This window comes from Prionailurus viverrinus, chromosome E3 (genome assembly GCF_022837055.1).
Source record: "Prionailurus viverrinus isolate Anna chromosome E3, UM_Priviv_1.0, whole genome shotgun sequence".
NCBI lineage: Eukaryota > Metazoa > Chordata > Mammalia > Carnivora > Felidae > Prionailurus > Prionailurus viverrinus.
This window is the reverse complement of record NC_062576.1, coordinates 12200009-12207448: the sequence shown is the minus strand read 5'-3', so window position 1 is coordinate 12207448 and position 7440 is coordinate 12200009. Positions and strand designations below refer to the sequence as shown.

At 41.0% G+C, this 7440-nt stretch overlaps 1 pseudogene; it reads left to right on the top strand.

Annotated features, from left to right (window-relative positions):
- The first annotated feature begins 1406 nt into the window (after nucleotides 1-1406).
- On the top strand, nucleotides 1407-2265 carry LOC125154674 (40S ribosomal protein S2-like; annotated as a pseudogene).
- Nucleotides 2266-7440: the final 5175 nt, after the last annotated feature.

Here is a 7440-nt window from a genome sequence, read left to right as displayed (position 1 = left end):
TCCAGGGTTGAACTCTTACAAATGAGGCTGCTCGGAATATCCACGTGTACGTCTTTGAAAGGACACGGGCTCTTACTTCTTTGGGGGAAATACTTGGGAGAGGAATGACTGGCTCGTATGGCAAGTGTATGTTTGACTTTTAAAGAAACTGCCAAACTGGGGCGCCTGGGTGGCTCAGTCGTTTGGGCGTCCGACTTCGGCTCAGGTCGTTGATCTCACGGTTCGTGGGTTCGAGCCCTATGTCGGGCTCTGTGCTGACAGCTCAGAGCCTGGAGCCTGTTTCAGATTCTGTGTCTCCCTCTCTCTGCCCCTTCTCTGCTCATGCTCTGTCTCTGTCTCTCAAAGATGAATAAACGTTAAAAAAAATTTTTTTTTTTTTAAAGAAACTGCCAACTGCTTTCCAAAGCAGTTGTTCTGTTTCAGGTGCCTGCAAGCAGGGTATGCGAGTTCCAGGGGCTGAACATGTCCACTGGCATTGACATTGTCAGTATTTTTTATGTTCACCAATGTAATGAGCATCTCTTCATGGCTTAATTTATATTTTGTGAATGGCTAATGCTATTTAACACGTTTTCCTATTTATGCGTATTTCCGGTTTATCTTACATATATATCTGTTTTTATTATATTATATTGTATTATATTATATTATATATTATATACTATGTAATGATATTATATATTATAATTAATTATATATTATATATACTTATATATTTTGTTTATATTTAATTATATATTTATTATATATTATGTTATGTATTATATATTTTATTATTATAATCCACTATATATAATATATGTATTATATAATATATATTATATTAATTCAATATAAATTTATATTTATATACAAATAAATATACATGATATAAATATTACATATTTGGTTAGAAAAATATTTTCTCCTAGTTCATGGCTTGTTGATTTTATTTTCACTTTTTTCTTAATGTTTATTTATTTTTGAGAGGGAAAGAGACAGAGTGAGATCAAGGGAGGTGCAGAGAGTGAGGGAGGGAGGTATAGAGAGAAAGTAAAGGCACACAGAATCTGAAGCGGGCTCCAGGCTCTGAGCTGACAGCACAGAGCCCGAGGCAGAGCTCGAATGCACAGACGGCGAGATCATGACCTGAACCGAACCAACTGGGCCACCCAGGGGCCCCTTTCATTGGTGTCTTTTGAAGAGCAAAATGTTTCAGTTTGTATGAACTCCGATTTATCCATTTCCTTTTCTTTTAACGGACCATGCTTTTAGAGTCCTATCTAAGATATGGGGTGCAAAATTAAAAATATTTTATCTTACGTTTCGTTCTAAAAACTTAAGAGCTTTAAATTTTTTACGATATAACTTTCCATTTACCTATTTCTTTTTTAAATTCTCTTGGTGCTTCTCCGAGAAAACAGCAAATGGCAGATGATGCCAGTGGGCCCGGGGACCCTGGAATGGGAGGCCTCGGCAGCTTCCGCGGAGGCTTCCGTAGAGGCATCCTGGGCCGGGGCTGTGGCTGGGGTCAGGGCAGGGGCCGGGACCAGGGCCCGGGACCTCGAGGAGGCAAGGCCGAGGACAAAGAGTCGATGCCCAACACCAAGCTGGGCCGCCTGGTCGAGGACATGAATATCAAGTCCCTGGAGGAGATCGATCTCTTCTCCCTGCCCATCAAGGAATCTGAGATCATCGACTTTTTCCTGGGGGCGTCCCTCAAGGACGAGGTTTCGAAGATGATGCCTGTGCAAAACCAAACCCGCGCTGGCCAGCTGACCAGGTTCAAGGCATTTGCTGCCATTGGAGATGACAATGGGCATGTCGGTCTGGGTGTTAAGTGCTCCATGGAGGTAGCCACTGCCATCCGTGGGGCCGTGATCCTGGCCAAGCTTTCCGTCTTCCCCGTGCGGTGAGGCTACTGGGGGATCAAGATTGGCAAGACCCCATGCTGTCCCGTGCAAGGTAACCGGCCACTGTGGCTCTGTCCTGGTGTGCCTCATCCCTGCCCCCGGAGGCACTGGCATTGCCTGAACCCCTGTGCCTGAGAAGCTACTGATGTTGGCTGGTATTGACGATGTCTGCACCACAGCCAGGGGGGCTGTACTGCCCGCCCCCCCCCCCCCAGGGAAACTTCACCAAAGCCACTTTGATACTGTTTCCAAGACCTACAGCTCTCTCACCCCTGATCTTCAGAAAGAGACTGTTCACCAAGTCTCCCCATCGGGAAATCATACCAGAGTGTCCATGCAGAGGACCCAGGCTCCAGCTGTGGCCATCCCATAGGTTTGCACCGGAAAAATAAAGTGCATTAAAGCTTGTTTAAAAAAGATAGTAATACGTAAAAGAATAAAATAAAATAAATTCTCTGGGCAATATTTGGTGGCTGTCAATGTACAAGCCTCCCACACTTTTTGTCCTACGTTTTCCTAAATAATTCGTACTTTGATGCTATTTTATTTTTATTTATTTATTTATTTATTTATTTTAATTTTTTTTTTCAACATTTATTTATTTTTTGGGACAGAGAGAGACAGAGCATGAACGGGGGAGGGGCAGAGAGAGAGGGAGACACAGAATCGGAAACAGGCTCCAGGCTCTGAGCCATCAGCCCAGAGCCCGACGCGGGGCTCGAACTCCCGGACCGCGAGATCGTGACCTGGCTGAAGTCGGACGCTTAACCGACTGCGCCACCCAGGTGCCCCTGATGCTATTTTAAATGGTATTGCTTCTTTCATTTCAGTGTTATGATTGCTCATATAGAAATATGATGTATCGTCATATATCGACCTTAGATTCCGCAATTTTTCACTTTTTAGATCTAGAAGCATCTTTTGTAGATTCCATTGGATTTTCCACATAGGCTATCATGTGGTCGGAGAATAAATACTATCATACCTTCTTTCTTTACAATCTGGATGCATTTTAATTCTTTTTTTTTTTCTCCCTGATTGCACCTGCTACAACCCAAAAGCCAATGTGGTGTGGAAATGATGAGAGAAGTTACCTTTGTCTGTTCCTCCTCTTAGAAGCAAAGTTTTTAGCCTTTTACCAGCAAGTAAGGTGATATCTGCAGGGTTTTTTGGTACCTGTTTTTATTTGGTTGAGGAAGTTCCCTTCTATTCCTGTTGAGAGGTGTATTTTAAATGTAGAGTAGATACTGTTATTTTAATGCTTTTTTGCCTATTTAGATGTTCAGATGACTTTCTTTTTTTTTCTTTATTATACAGTGAATTGATCTTGATTGCCTTGCTAATGTTAAACCAAAATCGTACTATTGAGATCAACTTCACTTGCTCCTGAGGTCTTATTTTTATTTTTACATTTAATTTGCTAAAATTTGGCTTTGAATTTTTGCATCAGTGTTCACAACGGACATTGGTACGTACTTTTCCTTTCTGGCAATATCCGTATCTGGTTTTGAAGTAAGTATAATACGAGCCTCATTGAATGAGTCAGGAGGTAATCCCTCCTCCTCAATTTTCTAGAGGAGTTTGTGTTGCGTTGGAATTAGTTCCTCCTTAAATGTTTGGTAGAATTTCCACTGCAGTAATCTGGGCCTGGAGTTTTCTTTGCGGGGAGGACTTAAACTACAAATTCCATTTCTTTTTTTTTTTTTTATGTTTTATTTATTTTTGAGAGAGAGAGAGACAGAGCACGAGCAAGGGAGGGACAGAGAGAGGGAGACACAGAATCCAAAGCGGGCTCCAAGCTCCGAGCTGTCAGCACAGAGCCCGACGCGAGGCTCGAACCCAAAAACCGTGAGGTCATGACCTGAGGCGAAGTCGGACGCTCAACCGTCCGAGCCACCCAGGCACCCCTACAAATTTCGTGTCTATAATAGATACAGGACTCTTCAGATTATCTATTCTTGAGTACCTTTTGGAGAATTGGCCCTTGTTACTCACGTTGCTGAAACTATTGACCTACCCTTTTATTATCTGTAGAATCTGGAATGATATCACCTCTTTCATTCATGGCGTGGATAATTTGTCTTCTCTCTCTCTCTCTCTCTCTCTCTTCCCTTCTTTCTTCTTTCCTCTGCTCTCTTCATCCTTCCTTCCCTCTTTCTTTCTTTCTCTCTCTGTCTTTGTATCTCTCTGAGTCTGTCTAGAGGTTTATCAATTATATTGATCAATTATATTGATCCATCTTATTGTTTTGTTTATTTTCCCCATTGTTTTCCTGTTTTTTTTGTTCTTGTTTTTGTTTTTACTTTACCAATTTCCTCCTTGGTCTGTATTATTTCCTTTCTTGTGTGCAACGTAGGTTTAATTCGCTCCTCTTTTTCCAGTTTCTTAAGGTAGAAGTTAAGGGTATTGATGGCAGATCTTTCTCCTCTTCTAAAATAGAAGTTTAATGCTATTAAGTTCCCTGTGAGTACCGTTTTTTGTATCATCTTATATCTTCTGATATGTGTTTTTATTCTCATTCACTTCAATAATGCTTTGATTTCCTTTTTTTTCCCTTTTCTTTCCTTTTGTTGTTTCGTTTTGATTTTATTTGTTCGTTTATTTTTTGGAGTCCTAAGTAATTTAGAATGGTGTGGTTAGTTTCCAAATATTTGGGGAATTTTTTGAAGTTCTTTTAGCTGTGGATTTCTAACTTAATCTCACTGTGGTCAGAGAACATGGTTTGTATCACTTGACTCCTTCTAAATTTATTAAGACCTGCTTTGTGGCCCATAATATGGTCTATTTTGTTGACTGTATTGTGTGCACTTAAAAAGAATGTGTATTCTGCTGTTATTGGGTGAAGCCTTCTGTAAATGTTAATTAGGTCGAGATGTTTGACTGTACTGTTCACGTTTTCTATATCCTTACTGTTCTTAGTTGTTTGTTTCATCAATTATGGAGAGAAGGGAATTGAAATATCTGCCTATAATTGTGGATTTGTATATTTCTCCTTGCAACTAGGTCAGCTTTTGTAATCATGTACTTTGAAGGTGTACTATTAAGGGCAAAAATATTTGCCCTGTGTCTTCTCAATGAATTGACCTCATGTATCACTATTCAATAAGTTTCTTTATCCACGATAATATTTTTTGCTCGAAATTTACTACATAGGTAAATATAGCTATGTTAACTTTCTGTGTTTATTTTTTTAATGTTTATTATATTTATTTTTAATGTTTTTTTTAATTTTTGAGAGAGAGAGAGAGACAGAGCATGAGCTGGGAAGGGTTAGAGAGAGGGAGACACAGAATCTGAAGCAGGCTCCAGGCTCTGAGCTGTCAGCACAGAGCCTGACACGGGGCTTGAACTCATGGACCGTGAGATCGTGACCTGAACCAAAGCGAGACATTTACCTGACTGAGCCACCCAGGTGCCCCCTATTATATTTATTTTTGAAAGAGACAGAACAAGAGTGGGGGAGAGGCAGAGAGAGAGGGAGACAGAATCTGAAGCAGGCTCCAGGCTCCGAACTGTCAGCACAGAGCCTGATGTGGGGCTCGAACCTACAAACCACGAGATCATGGCCTGAGCCAAAATCAGACTCTTAACCAAGCAAGCCACCCAGGTGCCCCTAGCTATGGTAGCTTTCTTCTGATCAGCTTTCTCTTGATTTTACCATGTTATGTCACTTTTCCTTTTTATTTATGCCTTTTTTACTTAAAGTGAGTCTCTTGTAGGCAATTTACAGTTGGATCTGGCTCCCCCAAACCCAAATCTAATAATCTTTGTCTTTTAATCATATTTAGACCATTTACATTTAATGTGATCATTGGTAACTAGTTTAAACCCATCATGTCACCATTTTTTCTTTCTGTGTTTCCTATCTGTTCTTTACTTCCTTCTCCCTCTTTTTTTCTGTCGTCTTTGGGACAGAACTAAAATTTTTTTATGATTTGTTTTCATCTTCTTTGTTCACATTCTTTTCAAGTGAACATAGGACATTTGCCATGACAGACAATAGTCTGGACCACAAAATAAGTATCAATAAATTTACAAAGTGTCAAGTCATACAAGGTATGTTGCTAGAGTTTGATCTCTGATTATATTGGTATGTGTTTGTATAGTGCTATCTTAGAGCATCATAATTGGATTCCCATGGTCCATTCAATGCCATTAACATTTACGCATAGAGCAGATGCCTGGAGTCCCTTTGACCTAGATATAGAAATGGGAAACAACCAGAAGGCAGAGGGGATTAGGAAGGGTGACTGAAAGGAGACATTAGCAGATCTGGGTTTCTTTGATCCCCTGAAACACTAGTCCTGGAATGATTTTCTGCCAGTTAAGAATCAAGCTTTCAGGGAAGAATACAGAGCAGATTAGAACTAGATGGAAAAGCCAAAGGAAACCTCATGATTCAAGTCTACAAAATCCCCACGGACATGAGAAGGATTGCTTGGATTGCCCACCAGACCCCTGAAAACTAGAACTATTTCTGCACTCTGCCTGTCTTTTAAATATAAATACTGCAAAATAATAAGTTAGAACAAATAAGATGAGGCTTAGATTTCTATTTCACTCAGTATGAAGTTGCAGCTTTTTTGAATAAGTGGATGGATGGAAAGACGTCTTGCCAGGAAGAAATTCTAGCACAGATCCAAAGCCTAGACTCGACTATGGAGTGACTCATGAAGTTAAGGGTGATTAATATACACAGATTCTGAGCTGGATGTCCACTGATGTGACCTAATGAGACAGCCCTGATGGAAAGACAGACCATGTGATTCCGTGCATGATTTTGGAGCTCGTTCAGAAATCTTTGTGGCCAGTCTGCCTCAAGGGGAGGCGGATGTAACCCGTGAACACTTTTGATTTCAGTGACTAAATTAGGTTTAGTCGCTTAGTGGAAGCAAAGGAGATACAAATATCGCTCCTGGGAAGGTGGTAATACCACACGCCCCACTCCCTTGGCTTTATGTAGACGACACTACTTGAAATAGGTGGGTGACATAACTGCCAAGCACAGAGACATGCCCGCTCCTTTTGCCGGTGTCTTGGCTCTCTGTCCCAGCTCCTAAGAGGTCTAGAGCACGACGACAGGGAGGCAACCACCTTTTGTGTGGCTGACAGCAAGAGGACACTTCATACAAGTCCTACGAGTTTCAGTTCAGTGGGGACCTACTCTCAGTAGCTTTGGATTCTTTTCCATAGTTCATTGCTTTCTAATCAGTCACGCCCCTTGTCAGAAAGAGCTCCTCTTAGACTCCCAGAGTAGAACAAATCCATAAGTCAGACACAATGAAATGTTGTTATTGTTTTCTCTTTGGTTTTTTTTTTCTCCCCCCTCCTATCCGCACATCTCCGTTGGCTCAGAGAACAGACACGATGTAGTGTCCAGGATAGCACAAAACACATGTCTGGAAACATTTTTAACTACTGTTATGGACAAGCCTTGGGCCCAGAGAATTCTGCCCTTTCACTGCACTCCGTTATCTTATTTATTTTTGGGCAAACTCTCACGGATATTTTATCAACCAGGCCTTCGACCACACCGTAAAGCCAGGCA